Genomic DNA, 16520 nt, shown 5'->3' with positions numbered 1-16520 from the left:
TGTACGCAATGACATTCTGTTTCGCCGCTCTCACCCTGACAGCAACAATTGGTTATTATGCATTCCTGACGAACTGGTTAACAAATTAATCTGGTATACTCATTTAAGTTATGCACATTACGGAGCTAGAAAATGTTTTCTTATACTGAGACAGAACTGTTATTTTGCCAACATGGAGAAACGTATACGACGAGTTTTAGCGTCATGTAAAATCTGCCAGAAAGCTAAGTCAGACACGACTTCACATATTCCTCCATTATATCCCATTGTACCTGTTAAATTAAGACACATGGCCGCTGTAGACTTTTTTGGTCCGATTCCCAGAACTAATAGAGGTTTTGCTACATCTTTGTCGCTATTGAACTCACTTCAAAATTTGTTACCTTCATTCCGTTACGCAAAGCTACTGCTAAAACTGTTTCGAAAGCATTTGTAAAACATTTTTTATTTCATGTAGGGCATGTGATGAAAGTAATTTCCGACAATGGATCACAATTTCGATCTGCTATATGGACATGTATGTTACGAGCTAGAAACATTTCTCCGATCTATATATCCAGGTACCATGCTTCTTCGAACCCTTGTGAACAATTAATGAAAGAAATTGGTAAACTGTGTAGAATATACTGCCACAAAAGACATATTGATTGGGACACACACATACACTCATTCCAGGATGTAATTAATTTCATACCAAATGAATCCACTATGCTATCTCTGTTATACTGAAAAATGCTGAACCACCTAACAAAATTAAAGAATTAGTAACATTTCCTACATCTCGTCGACTACGACACCATGAAATAATTGACATTGCGCTAAACAACATCAAACGTGCCGCAGAGCGCCGGAGAAGACAGCAAAAACAGGTTTGTACACGCCGTGACTTTCACATTGGACAGAAGATATTAGTACGTACACACTATTTATCCAACAAAGGAAAGAGCAGATGCAGTAAATTTGAACTTCTATACGCAGGTCCATATCGGATTCGCAGCATTCCTCACCCTAATGTTGTACACGTCGAAGCTTTGAGAACCAGAAAATCGAAAGGAAACCACCACTGGTCAAACGTCAAACTTTTTATTGAATGAAGATACTTTATGATTTAACATGCTATAATGCCATTTGCTAATTTTATGATCACTTATGCAATTATATTCACATTACTACTTGCTGATGATTATCGTATTTTTTCTTGGCAAGTGCCCGGCAAGTTAAGGTTAGCAGGTCGCTTTTCTTGTCGTTACACATAAGACCGTGCATATTTTTCCAGATGAATTTGCACATTTTATGACCATTTATGCAATTATATTTATGTGATTACTTACTGATGACTGTCGTATTTTTTCTTGGCAAGTGCCCGGCAAGGTAAGGTTAGCAGGTCGCTTTTCTTGTCGTTACACATTAGACAGTGCACATTTTCCAGATAAAATGACGTATGTTACGAATAATTATGAAATTATATCTAGTGATATATTAATTTTATCAAATTTTTTCTCTATTAAAGTCTTCAATTCTCGCCTCTATTAACTTCACAACATACAAGCTGAACACAAAGAAGGTCACATTTCTTGTCATCATTTTTTTTATGTTTGTACGATTGTTTTCATATTTTGTTCGTATGCACTATGAAATAGTTTAAATATAGCAAACACCAGTTGACTTTGACATTTTGCCTTATGATATCTCAACACCGTAACTACTTTACTGCTACATTGTGATACACTGGGTACATTTTTGCCTCTGAACACTATCTATGTTTTTTCATATATTAGGTTTTTTGTCATATTATGCTGTATGCTTAATTATGTTACTATAAACCAGTCATTATTTAGTGAGTATATGATGTAAATGCAAGAAATTAATCTTTGTTCATCAACTTCAGAAAGAAATGATGCGTGAAAGAAATAAATTAAACAAAATAGAAATTTCACCTTCGGAATGAACGAAAGAGAATGCAATACTTCGTGATGAGTAAATGGATCGGAATTAACAAGCATTAACAAGAATATACTATACACATCGTAGAATAGCAGTCTTAACTAATTTTTTCTTTCAGAATACGAGGCGATTGATGCAGGCTGTCAGACAGAACTACACGTCTTAGTTTTAGTGATGAAATATGCTAGAGATAAGGAATAGTTGTGTAATGAGTAATGAAGTAATTTTTTTTGCAGATGATAATGAATGATGATGAATAATGATGAAGAATATGCTATTGTGAATAATGAAGTTTTTCTTTACAGGTGATGATGATAATGGTGTTATGATAATATGGATAATGAAGTGATCGATAGTGAAGTTATTTTTTTACAGATAATGTTGAAGTTTATGTATTTATGCTATGTAGTTATTTAAGTATTTGTTGCAGTTCGTTTTGACAGTAGGTATTATATTGCATAGTATGATGACTGAAGGTTTTGGAAGGGACACAGCTATGGAAGACATTTTTATACACATTTCATTACCTGTTAATTTGAAGTTCACTACTTTTCAGCATAAAATGCGTTTCTTCTTTCAGTTTAATATTACATTTTTGTATATTTTTGCAGGAGAAATTATTTATGAAATTAATGTGCAATAAGCAGTTGTTCATTAAATCTATGTCATTTATGAATGTGATTACATATACTCTAGTTGTTTCATAATCTTGCTACAGCTGACTCATGACGAATGACGTTACACATTTTCATTTACAGCAACAACCCAAAAGCAATTTTTTCCTTTCCCCTGTAATTACCCAACGCAATGCATTGCTTGCACAAAAAAAAGTATTACAAGTCCCAAATAATGCTACCAATTTAAAAGAGTTATGAGTAATACTAAATGATGTTTTCCAACCACAGACTTTGAGTAATGGTTACAGTATAATAATAATGCTTTGTAACTGGGAAATAAATGCTACTGATTACTGTATTGGGATGACCAATGATTAATTATGGACATTATTCTGGAATACTATATTATTGACTACCTCCTGTTTTATGCTTTATAACTGGGAAATGAATGCTACTGATTACTGTATTGAGATGACCAATGATTAATTATGAACATTATTCTGTAATACTATGTGATTGACTACCTCCTGTTTTATGCTTTGTAACTGGGAAATGAATGCCAGTGATTACTGTATTGAGATGACCAATGATTAATTATTACCATTATTCTGTAATACTATGTTATTGCCTACCTCCTGTTTTATGCTTTGTAACTGGGAAATGAATGCTACTGATTACTGTATTGAGGTGACCAATGATTAATTATGACCATTATTCTGTAATACTATGTTATTGACTACCTCCTGTTTTATGCTTTGTATCTGGGAAATGAATGCTACTGATTACTGTATTGAGGTGACCAATGATTAATTATGACCATTATTCTGTAATACTATGTTATTGACTACCTCCTTTTTTATGCTTTGTAACTGGGAAATGAATGCTACTGATTACTGTATTGAGATGACCAATGATTAATTATGACCATTATTCTGTAATACTATGTTATTGACTACCTCCTGTTTTATGCTTTGTAACTGGGAAATGAATGCTACTGATTACTGTATTGAGATGACCAATGATTAATTATGACCATTATTCTGTAATACTATGTTATTGACTACCTCCTGTTTTATGCTTTGTAACTGGGAAATGAATGCTACTGATCCTCTTGAAACTTTTATCACGTATTGTAATTGCTCATTGAGGATTCAATGTTCGTTACGGGAAAAATGTTTGAAAATTTCCAACTGATCAAGAATATCAAGTCTGAAGCAATTGCAATTACGTGATAAAAATTTCTTTGATGGTGTGAAGCCCTTGCTTAAAACCACTTAACGCGGAATGTTGCTGTTATGCTTCCCGTACTGTAGCCTTAAATATTGTTCTATCTCTCCCTGTTTTACAGTATAATATTCTGTTCAACTTTCGATCTGTTACATACTATCTGACATAATGTAATTAGCACATTACGTGCACTCCTGTTCCAATGCTTCTGACAGCTGTTGTCACTGTAAATTACAAGCATTCAATTCTAGATGGCGCGATACAAGGTGCCGACTTGCTAACATCGACGGCGCGCGCGCCTGTCAGTCTGATGCTGCTTACAGTGCCGGCTGCACACGCGTCCCTTAGCGGCACGTCTTCATCAAGTTGTGCATTCCTACGAAAATTTTATAATGTAGAAATATATCTTTATCTTTCACGTGAGCACTGTTGCTCTAAACCATTTCATAACTATTTACTCTATGTAAGTATGTTTTCTTTGTCTACTGTACCGTAGCAGTTAGCTATGATGTAATTTTATTACATATGTTTAATAATTTTTATATTATTCCAAAACTCTGTTATAGGTAATGTAAAATTTCTTTTACTTCTGTTGAAGGCTGCCTTAGAGCAGTTGAAACCTAGGTAAAGTTGAAAAATTTTTACCTCTGCAACCGAAGAGCTGTATTTTCAAGTAATATTATAAATTCCTCTATTTTCCTGAATTTATTCATTAGGTTTTATCTTATTGAGATTGCTTATATACTCCATACATTTTGTATTTACAATTGTTAATTATTTCCTTTAATTGGCTTCTCTGTCACTTTCCATGTTTAATCCCTATTGAAGTAACCTTGTCAAGTGCTAATTTTATTGTATTTTGTTTTATTGGGTTTATTTCTTAATGTGAACTGTTACGTAGTGTCAGTTTTCCAGTTTAGTGTTAATGGTTTTCCTGTTTGTTCCTGATGTATTTATTTATTATGTAACTTTCTGTCTTTTAAATTCTATTATCACCATCCTGTCAAAAATGTCATTTACCTAGTTTTGTGTCTCATTCTAGATGTGTAACTTCGTTCCCAATATTGTTTGCAAACACTGTAACTTCTTTGGCAATAATTTTCAGTTAAAGTCTGATGACGACCTTGTAATTCGAAAATGCAATAAATTAATCCGGTAGAACATAAGCTACATAATGCCTTTCACATGTTCCACCCTGTATCTTGGTCTCTAAGGTCGGTGATTGATCTCAATATTTTGGGCTCTTCTATCAGGGATCATCTCAAAATTGAATAATAATTAATCCCGTCGATGCGGTGGAAGAACTGAAATTGTATAGTCTTTTCGATATTCCCGAGATGATGCGGGAAGTTTTAAACTAATTTGGAACTGGTAGCAGAGACAAGTACAGCACTGCATCCAGATACGAGGACAACACGTTGAATATCATCTTTAAAAGATACCAGTGCTGAAGCAGAGTTTTATTTCTTTCAGGGTAAGCCATGGCCGAAATTTGAGCCCTATTAAATCAAAGCCAAATCAAAAACATTACGTTTCAAATTTTCCAAATGTCATTCAAAAAAAAAAAAAGAAGAAGAAAATCAAAGCACAAGGAAAGAATTATCCAAATGGGTCGAACATCGGTAGATGACATGTGCACGTACAGACAAGTAAATTATTACTATTTCATAAAAAACTGAATGATATTCAAGAGAAAGAGCTTCACAAATTGAGGAAGTCAGTAAGCTTAGGTCCACCTCTGGCTCTTGTGCAAGCAGTTATTCGGCTTGGCATTGATCGGTAGGATTGTTGGATGTCCTCCTGAGAAAATTTGGAAACTTGTGGTAAGGTCTTATGGGACCAAACTGATAAGGTCATCGGTCCCTAAGCTTACACATTACTTAATCTAACATTAACTTACGCTAAGGACAACAAACACACTTATGCCCGAGGGAAGGCTCGAACCTCCGACGGGTGGGCCGCGCGAGCCGTGACAACGCCTCTCAGACCGCTCGGCTACCCCGCCCGGTTCCTCCTGAGGGATATTAAGTATATTACCGTTATTACTCAGTCAATTATACGCTCACTCGGCAAACAAAACAACACTTCATCAGGCTATTACAGTCACGACATCGGGGTCGTAGAAAGTTGTAGCAATCTGGAACAGACAACAGATGCCGCGAAGTGTCCCGAACGGTGGCGACTTTTCACAAATAGTATTGGGGTTCCCTTGTGGTAGCTACTCTACTTGTCACTCGCCAAATCCTAATTTATGTAGGTACAAACAAGTATGTGGCTGGAGGTGCGGCCCCACGATTTCAGTACTGGCTCTCGAGCAATAAAGTTTGACCACCATTGGTCTATAGCCTCAACCGTCATCAACAGACGGCAGTTACTCATAGTGAATATTTCTTCTAGCAACGATGATTCCTAATCGTTTCCTCCATCCCACGTGTCCCGTACAAATTAACTTGAACGAACCCCATGGTAAAGCACTGCGCAAGTTGCAGAAAACTGGATGGAGAAAATACTTAATCAGATTAAAGATGCCGGCCGGTGTGGCTGAGTGGTTTTAGGCGCTCCAGTCTGGAACCGCGCAACAGCTACGGTCGCAGGTTCGAATCCTGCCTCGGGGAATGGGTGTGTGTGATGTCCTTAGTTTAGTTACGTTTAAGTAGTTCTAAGTTCTAGGAGACTGATGACCTCAGCTGTTGAGTTCCATAGTGTTCAGAGCCATTTCAACCATTTTGAAGATTAAAGATCCAGTGAAAGATCACCAGGGTGCTTGTTCTAATAATGAAAGATGAAAATAATTAGGTTACACTTTGAAGCTTTGTATGTGAAGAGTAACAACATTCGCACTTGACAGTAAGGACGTCACATCGTTCATCTTACTTGGTAGGCAGCAAAATTTTTTTCGAACTTCCATTTCTACTTCTATTATAGCAGGCACTTGCCAGATTTTATTTTAGATGGCTTCGTGAGGTGCTTCAAGCCAGCGCTACTCGGACATGAAATTAGTCACTCTATACGCAGTTAGGGAGAATTCTCATTAAAAACGAAAGACTAAAACAAGAGATATGCTTAGTACGGACGTAGGAATTTTATAACGCGGCTGTCGCATGTTAAGTAATGTAAGGAAAATGCGTACAGAATTCCAAAGATTTTAATGAAAAGACAGTATTATCTTTTTTTGCGTACCCGCAGAATCCAGAAACAATTGTAAAGCTACAATATTCTTTATTAATTTTGTGATCGGTCGATTTTGACGTTTACGTCATTTTCAAGCATTTGTGGATAAACATCACATGACCTATCATATTTAACGAGGCATACAAATCAAATTACTCTTCTACATATGCAGTCAAAAAAATGGTTCAAATGGCTCTGAGCACTATGGGACTCAACTGCTGTGGTCATCAGTCCCCTAGAACTTAGAACTACTTAAACCTAACTAACCTAAGGACATCACACACATCCATGCCCGAGGCAGTATTCGAACCTGCGACCGTAGCAGTCATATGAAGTCACATTTGACATAATCCATATACAACATTATATGTGGACGAAACCCAAATCCTTATGGTAAATGACCACATGATAATAAGCGCTATTAGTAACCACTTTTTGTCCATATAGGAGCTACATTCGACATAGTCCATAAATATATATATGGACTATGTCAAATGTAGCTCCTATATGAGAAAGTAATTTCATTTATATGTTGTCTAATATGATAAATCATATGATGGTTATTCACATGTGCTTGAAAATGACAAAAACTTGGAAATCTGCCGATCGCACAATTAATAAAGAATATCACAGCCTGATTCGCACTACGTTTTCCTTCACAAGCAGCCTAGACTTTGATCTTTTGCTTGCTGCATCTTTAATCTCTAGCAGAAATGCCGTTTGCCAAAACTGAACATATCTTCCTACCCAGGTGCAAATAGTCTCTGTCTCGTGCCCGCTGAATGCTGAAGTTGCTTTGAGCAATTTGTGAACAGAGTGGCAGATGCTTCAACAACACTAACACCTTACGTCGTTCTGTTAGCCGTGCTCGTTGCTAAGTGTACCCTTTAGTGATCACAAAATATAACGCTGCAGGAAATAAAAAGTCAATATTGCTTCGTGTGTCTTTGTTACTGACAGCGGAGAACGTACTATGATTTGATTTTAGTTCCATGCACTCGTTAAGTACGCTAACGCAACGGTTTGGAATAGGATAAAAAGCTACAAATTCCTCGTATCTGATGCTGTATTCATGAAGCCGCTTTCTTTACGTCGTCACGCCAGTAGTAGCTTACTGTGTCAAGTAATCGTTAGGACGCAGAAGAGGAAAGGAATTTCATGGTGGAGATACCCGACTCTCATCCAATTAGAAACGCGAGACGTTCCATTGATTTTAGACGATATTTTTCCCTTGGGAGCTTCATTCGCTTCTTTCCATGCAGGACCCACCAAGCTCGTCAATAACCCCGCTGCCAGAGGACGTATAAGCTTGTTATCTCGGTAAAAGAACGAAACCGTGGGAAGGGAACGGCCTGTGCGGAAACGTGGTGGGGGGGGGGGGGAGGGTATGAGGGCGGTGGAAGGTTGAAAACCGGAGCGTTTTGATCAGGCCAGAACCGATGCCTTCTCATGAAAGCCAGTGTTACTTCAAAGCAAAATATTACGTGCGATGGAAGGACATCGATATCAACGAAATTATAGACACAGAGAACTAACTGAGCTGGAGAGGAATGGTTGGTGTTTGTAAGGAATTATCCAGTCATTCGTCTGAAGTTCTGTACGGAACACAAGGGAAACGCTTAAAAGGGTCTGCAGGACTCGGATGGGAACCCTGTACCTTACCTTTAGTGAGCAGTGCTCTTATCGACTGAGCTATATAGTCATGACTTCGATTCACCTTCACAAGTTCGCTCCTCGTAGACGAGGTCTCGAGCACAAGCACGGATTGGGAAAGGAAAGGGCATGGATCGGTCTTACTTTTCAGAGGAATCGTTTAGCGATTTGGCTTACGTGATTCTGATAATTGGCAGTAAAATCGTCCAGACAATACATTTACTATACGACAGTTTGGCTACCAGCACTGCCATGAACAAATCAATTCATAGAACTTTAAAAAAAATGTGCAATGTCAATTGAAAGAAAAGCCACACGACAGTGGATTCAGTTGGAATTTTACGTCCACGTAGGCACAGGTTTTATTCGAGATGACATTCAATGTTGCTTTAAAAGTTCTAATGGCCTGCTAATGGCCATGGGCGAAATGATTTTACAAATAAAAAGACGTTTTCAGTGAACTGGCGGATTTACTCACAAAAATACTCAGCGACATCTACTCATTAAGCAAATTTGTCTCCTTTCTTAATAAAATTATAAGAGTAAATCAAGGGAAACTTAAATTTTGAACATCAAATATTTTTTCAAGCTATAATTAACAGCAGAAATATAGACCCTATGATAGGAAATGCATAACAGAACGCTGTATTGTAAATTCGTATTTATTCCGAATATTGTGAATTCTTATTTATTCCAAATGATCTCGGTCCTTCACTACAATCGAGAAATTATACCAACGCGATATGAAGCGCACAGAATGTAAAAACGTACAATATCGCCAGCACGTACAGTAAACCAATCGTAGTTCGGTACTTACGAAAGACATAACTATGACGCCTTCCCATGTCATGCACCATCCTTATTAAAGTGACAACAAGATAAAGTGGCCTTCTCAGTGCTGAAGGACAAACTGAATATTATGATTTTAGTTGCGACCAAAATAGGTGTGAGTGATACCAGACAGCCGCCCAGTGTGGCCGAGCGGTTCTAGGCGCTTCAGTCTGGAACCACGCGACCGCTGCCTCAGGCGTGGATATGTGTGATGTGTTAGGTTAATGTAGTTCTAAGTTCTAGGGGACTGATGACTTCAGATGTTAAGTCCCATAGTGCTCAGAGCCATTTTTGATACCAGACAAAAGAAACTACATGGCAAAGCTAAAACATGGTAGTTATCGCAGCGAATGTAGCAAATTCACACTCGAAGTCTTTTATTAAAACAGGTGGACCATGTAAACACTATTTAAAGTAGTCCTAGCCTGTAGTCCATTTTAAGTTCCTTGCTTAACAACTGGTTTGCACTATAGTCTTTAAGTCCCATGGATATCACATTTCTTATCTTTAGTTTTACCGGTGCAAATCCAGGAATAATAATCAAAAAGCTTCACTTTCTGATGAAGGGAATAGCCGCAGCACATTTTGTTGACTTCAGCTCTTTCTGTTGGTGCCTGGTAATCGCCTGTGGTGCTTTGCTGGGCAGAAAACAAAAGGAGCATATACGCGTTTGATACGCTTCAACGTCTCCACATAGAGCCATGTTTTTGCGTAAAATTCATTTGTGTGTTTAAAGTATCTCAACTGAGGCATTGAACCGAATTGGAAAGAGAAGAAGTTTACTGTCGAACTTGACAGGAAGAAGGGAACGATTGATAGGACATATTGACCTATAGTGGGAGTGTGTGGAATAAAAATTGTAGAAGGAGACGTAAACTTGAACAGGAAGTTGGTTCACAAGGATGAGGGTCGCAATAGCTATTCAGTTACAGAGAGTTTTTTTCAGTATAGACTATCTTGGAGAACTTCATACAACTAATCTTACTAAGAAAAATCACAAGAATGACATTAGCTGACGATTTGACTGCTTTAGTAAACTGTGGCCACTTTTCTTACAAAGAAAGATCTAGGTACCACCAAGTATAGCAAAACAGCCGAAAAGTCCGTTCTCAATCCCCCATAATGTTTAAATAGCCGTAAAAAGTGTTTCCTTTGTACGGTACTGTGCCATAAGGAAGTGCAGCGTTTGTCGTTTGTAAGGATTTCGTAAACATTTCGTTGACTCAACTCATGAGCATTATGGAACTGCATCCACCAAGTAAAGCCTATTACAAATCTTACAGATAGATTAGAAAATTCGCACCTCATACTCTAAATAAGACAATAAGATTCCACAAAGATGACGGGATGATTCTTACTGTTATATGTGATGAATCGGCGAAAATTCCTCGTGATTAGAATTGCACCGTTCCTCAAAGCTGCGACATTTAGGTATCCATACTTCATTTCTTCTTCCGGCGATAGCTTCCGAAATGTCACAGATACAATCAGAATTTGTACAATTTGAAACCCGGGAAATTTTAACTGCAACAGCCATTATATAGTCTGTGATGGGTGACCATTTCATCTGTCAAAGACATTTTTCTCGCTGTCTACAATGACTTCCCTTCGATAGTAATGTCGTTAAAAGTAGAATGTGGAATCAAATCGGATAACCGTTCGTATGGAAAGTGCTAGTTACTACAAGCCTATCAGTATTCAGTTAGGACTAGAGAAAATTCCGTGAAGCTATGTCACGTGATGTATAATGAGTTTTTGATTACAGTCGTGGGGACTGCAGGTCCCTAGTCATCATCTTTAGTGCACAGTTCCCAATACTGTTACGAGTGCCGTGTGCAGAATATAGAACGCTTGACATAATTTCTTTCAGATCATGTTATATGATTTTATCTTACGATCATTCACTGTTAATGTAACAGACCGAAAAATTCAGGTTATCGTTTCTACTTGAATTACCTAGGTTGTCTCACATTCTTAAGCAAAAAATTATAGAAAAATGAGAGAGATTTTAAAGTATCAAGGGTAATATTATTGTCACCCCAAGAATTGAACCTCCCATAGATTTGACCACCACATCTGAAAATTTTTACCAACTAATGGTCGACGGTGGTTGGAAGCTGGGGCTAAAAGAGTACACGCACAGGTTCTTACACATGTAGTATCACTATTGTGTATTTACAAAGCTTATATGTTAAACGTGAATAGATATTACACAACCTTCTGATGAGTTCTCTTTTATGGAAAATAACATAGATTGAGAATACAGTTAAAACACCTGGTCATTGTAAACAGAAAGGAGGAGATTTCTAATTATTCTGGATTTTTACAGTTGAGCAAAATGCTCTAATATGTAACGGTTTGCAGTATTTTTTTAATATAGTGACCTCCGAAAAATGAACGAACATAGATCGAAAATGAAACTTTTTGCACATACATAGTGTAACGTTCTATTTATAATGTATTATTTGTGTTTGTTAATGGATGTACAATGCGTAATGTTTGTCTTACGGAAATTTACTGTTTAGTGTGTTATTGAGCAAATTGTGTGTTTATTCAGTTTTACTGTAATTCAAAGAAAAATTATAACTTAATCAGGAAAACCAGTATGTAATACCTATAATGAAATCAATCACTCTGAAATTTACTCAGTCACGTGAGCACCACCCTATACAATAAACTCATAAAATTCCCTATGCAAATGAACAATGAAATACATTTTCTTAGCTCTTGAGTAGCAACGGATGTAATCTTGGTATTCTGTTCTCTCCACAGTAGGCATACAAAATATTCAGTCTGGGCTCAGCTTCATACAAATAATGTCAGTATATTAGCTGATAAATGAATAACCCTGCAAATGTTCAGTGATAATTTTGGTTATTGCCTCAGCGCTGTGCAATCCTGCCCACATTGAAACTGTTACAAACATTAATACTTTTCTGATTCTGGCGCATTAATATTTTTCTGACTCTGATTGAAAAACCATTTCTTTCTAAAAATACTCATTGAATTTAAACAAACACAACATGGAAGAGGATGAGGTACTGATAACGACACATGCTAAGCCCGAATGCTTCAGTTTGAAAATTGTATTGAAAATAAAGTTTCTCCTTCACAAAATCTAATATCAGACATCTTACATTACCTTCAAAATCAGTGAACTTCTAAACTCCTCTACAATTCTCACTTATTGGCATAATTAAAAATACTTGGATTGTCACTTGGGAGAAGTCTGACATCGTTTGGCAACATAGGCTCCCAAATTCAACTTCTCTGTATGAGGATTACAAAACACACAAAATATTAGAAATCGTGTATACCTATTCAACCTATACATTGAATCTGATGGCGAAAACTAGGTTCCTACATTCAAGGGTCAGGACTGTAATATTAGCAAGATACACACTGCATTGCTGCATACTTAAAACTAAATATACAAAATTTCATTACCTTACAAAACTGTATTGTGCTCCGTCCATAGGCCAACAGCTAAATTCTCACATTTAGCCACTAGCTTCAAGTCTTACACCCTACCTTTAACATTATGATGATCAACATCATCACTACATTTGAAACTGAAGATTCTTCATCGATCCATATTGTGCATAGCAACACTGAAGTATAAATGCTGATATCCACTAGGTCCAATGCCATTAGCAGAGGGTGGAAACTGGATAATGGAAGGTGGGAAGCAGTAAGACAGGAAAGGTAGTGGAACATATCCTAATAAATGTAGCAAAATGTCTATGCAAGTTCTAAATCAGCCTATACTGAGTGTTGGAACATGACAACTTGTAATAAATGTGGGTACAGTGAACAGCAAAGATACAACATCCTAATAAAGCCATCAATTGGACTAAGACATAGTACATTATGACTTGTCAATTCTATAGAATACAATAAGTGTGGCAACAGTCTGCCTGTAAGTATAATAATGCTCAAGAAATGTGACATCAGTGTGTCTACACTAGCATCATCATTATCAGCATCATCATCAAAACTGATTCTGCCTTTCAGCGTTCAGTCTGGAGCATAGTTCCCCTTATAAAATTCCTCCGTGATCCCTTATTCAGTTCTAAAATTGGAGCCTCTTCTGCTGTTAAGCCTATTACTTCTGCTCCGACTCCGCCTACCCTCTACTGCTGAACCCATGAGTCTCTTGGGTAACCTTACTTCTCCCATGTGTGTAACATGACCCCACCATCTAAGCCTGTTCGCCCTGCCTGCTACATCTATAGAGTTCATTCCCACTTTTTCTTTGATTTCCTCATTGTGGACACCCTACTGACATTGTAGTGTAAGGCATCGCCTTTGATTTGACAAAATTGAGAATGGTAAGATAGTCGTCCCTACTGTCAAGCAGGTATTTCACATGATCTTTTTGGTAAACCTCGCAATTGGCCGAAAATGAGCCTCTGGAGCTCAGTGTTCAGTTTTGGATAATTAGTGAGATTGTGCACCACAATGGAGGTATCATCTCTTTCTTCAGAGGGCGCGTGGTTCCAGACTGTTGCGCCTAGAATCGCTCGGCCTCACCGGCCGGCTGACCTGTTTCAGTTCCAGTGGTATCCACCTTCTTGGGAAGGAGGGTCAGGAGCATGAGCCATTTCCTCATCCACAGGACCATCTGGTGCCGTGTCCCCCGGCAGGGAGGTATCGGAACACGATCCGTTGTCATCACAGCCCGGGTGAGCGCAGGAGCGTCTCGAGCGACGGTCAGAGGACTTTTAGACTGGGTTAGGGTGTCCAGAACACTCGCCACCGTCGCGGGACAGCGTAGGAAGAGGTGCACTTACAGGTACAGCCGGGTGGTGGTTAGGCACAGCCGAGGCGTTGGCCGCCTCACTACGAGAAAGATCAATTACTAAGCGTCCAGGTGAGTCGTCGGACGACGACCACACGGATGAACGGACCCTGACAGGGGACGTTGGACAGTCGTCACGGTGATCGGTTACAGTACCATGGTGTCCACCGGCGATTTGTGGCGGTTGGCGCGATTCAAGCGATCCTTCGCCCGCTGCGAGGTGGGCGGAACATTAAGCGCGACGGGAAGCCGGGATGAGCGGCGTTTCAGAGGCGATTCAGTCCGAGGGGCGGCGGTAGGGGAGCCGGAGGGCCACTCCGCGGACTCCTCTGTGGTAGACATGGGTCAGCCTGACGTAGCCAGGGGCCCGGCACTAGAGGACTTCACACATCAAAAACTTCCTGCCTAATCTGGGGCAAAAAGTACCAAAATACCAACGCCGAAAATGCAGGTACACAACACTGATATGTGGTGAAAAACTACAACGATAGCAATCACTTCTGGCCAGACCATAAGGTGAAAGATTTATGAACTTCAAGCTAAATTCAAATGGCCATAAAATTATCAATACACGATGAGCAGAAGAAACCAATAAAAAGTTAATAAAATAGAACCGGACAAATAATAGGATACAGAAACAAAAATTCTTATACTAAAATACAAAAAGACCAAAGAAGGAAAACAAAAGATTTAAAGACTCTTAGACGTGGTAGCAAGGCTGACGGGACTCTACAATAATATTCACATAATTAAAATCTACAACAATAAGAATGACCGTTAAAAAAAAGGAGCCTCCTTTAACTAACAAATAGAATGACCTATAATTGCTCCAAAATTTCGGCTTAACAGTGTCAGTAAAGGCCACTGACGCGCTTGGAATACATAACACTACAGAAACCGAATAGGTCGAGCTTTTGCTGCCCAAGTCTTGTGCGCAAGATCGCAGATAACAGACGGCTGTGTAAGCAACCTGAACCCAAAATAAGTGGGTCTGACAAGAATCGCTAAACAATCAGATACCAGAGTACAAGCAGCATTAACAAATTTCCTGCCGCACAAATAAATTCTAAGGAGCACAAGCTCAAGTACAGCCTAGATTATAGTAAATAATGATTGTGTTCCCAATAATTGATGCAGTTTCTTAGAGAGCGGTACTGGAAATTTGACCGTCTTCCAAGAAGTTAGCAGAAAATTTAAGACACCACTTACAGTTCGAAATTTGGACGTCTATGATTCTGCTGAGTGCGTGAACAAATTGTGAGTCTGCGATATTATTATCGAGAGTAGTAGCTAGCAAGCGATGCATACAAGAGCATTGCTAAATAGTAGTTAGGAGACGTTAGAGACCTTTTTTTTAAACTCGCAGTCAGATTCCCATACGTCTTTAAAAATGATTATCAATAGAGTTTCACCTGGCAACCCCAGCAGGATATAGTTTGGTTGGACGATTTCGCAGTTAGAGATGCTTCGTCTTGCTACTGCATTTGCAAAATTTTATGCATTGGAACTTGGTTTGTAGTTGTTGCACAGCGTTTCTTTGTATTTCAGCAATTCTCTAGTTCAGTGTTTTGGTCACACCGAAATTAACAATTTTGTGTTACGATCTCTGATTTACACTTTCTAACATTTTCTTTATCGTGACAACGACAATGAAAAATAGAGCACAGGCAGGAATGGACAAGACAGTACAACTAGCTCCAAACGAAGTTTCCGAAAACTTGATACATGTTGTAGAGAATTCTTCTCAGGCACTTTTGAACAATACGGTGAATAATCAGAGTATAGGCTATTATTTGCCGATCTCGTGTGATGAACTGCAGGAAGTTACACGAAATTCAAAATATCAGAATAGCGTAACACAATTAGCTTTTGTTATGAGAGATTCACGTATTGCTTCTACTTCTACAGAAAAAAGTAATTTAGTATTCCCCCTTTTCTGTCGTAATGTTTTAAATTAATACTAGCTCAACTTCGCGAGATCAAAGAATCTATTAGCAGACAAGAACAAAATTTCAAGCTACAGGAAGAGAACTTCGGATTGTTTCGTGACGAGATAAATAACAACATCAAAGAATCTGGAGTTGAGATTAACGACTATTTAAATCGTAAACTCGAGGAAATGTCAGAGCGGTTGGAAACTCAGGTACCATACACGGGGATCTCAAGTCTATTATTAATAATCTTGAGTCCATACTTCATCATGTCCAATCTGTTTATATTAGTGAGTTGATTCAACAGACTTCAGAACAAGAATTGTCACTAGAGGAATTAGCACG

This window comes from Schistocerca serialis, chromosome 9 (assembly GCF_023864345.2).
Source record: "Schistocerca serialis cubense isolate TAMUIC-IGC-003099 chromosome 9, iqSchSeri2.2, whole genome shotgun sequence".
NCBI classification, from domain to species: Eukaryota; Metazoa; Arthropoda; class Insecta; order Orthoptera; family Acrididae; genus Schistocerca; species Schistocerca serialis.
Note: the sequence above shows the minus strand (reverse complement) of the source record.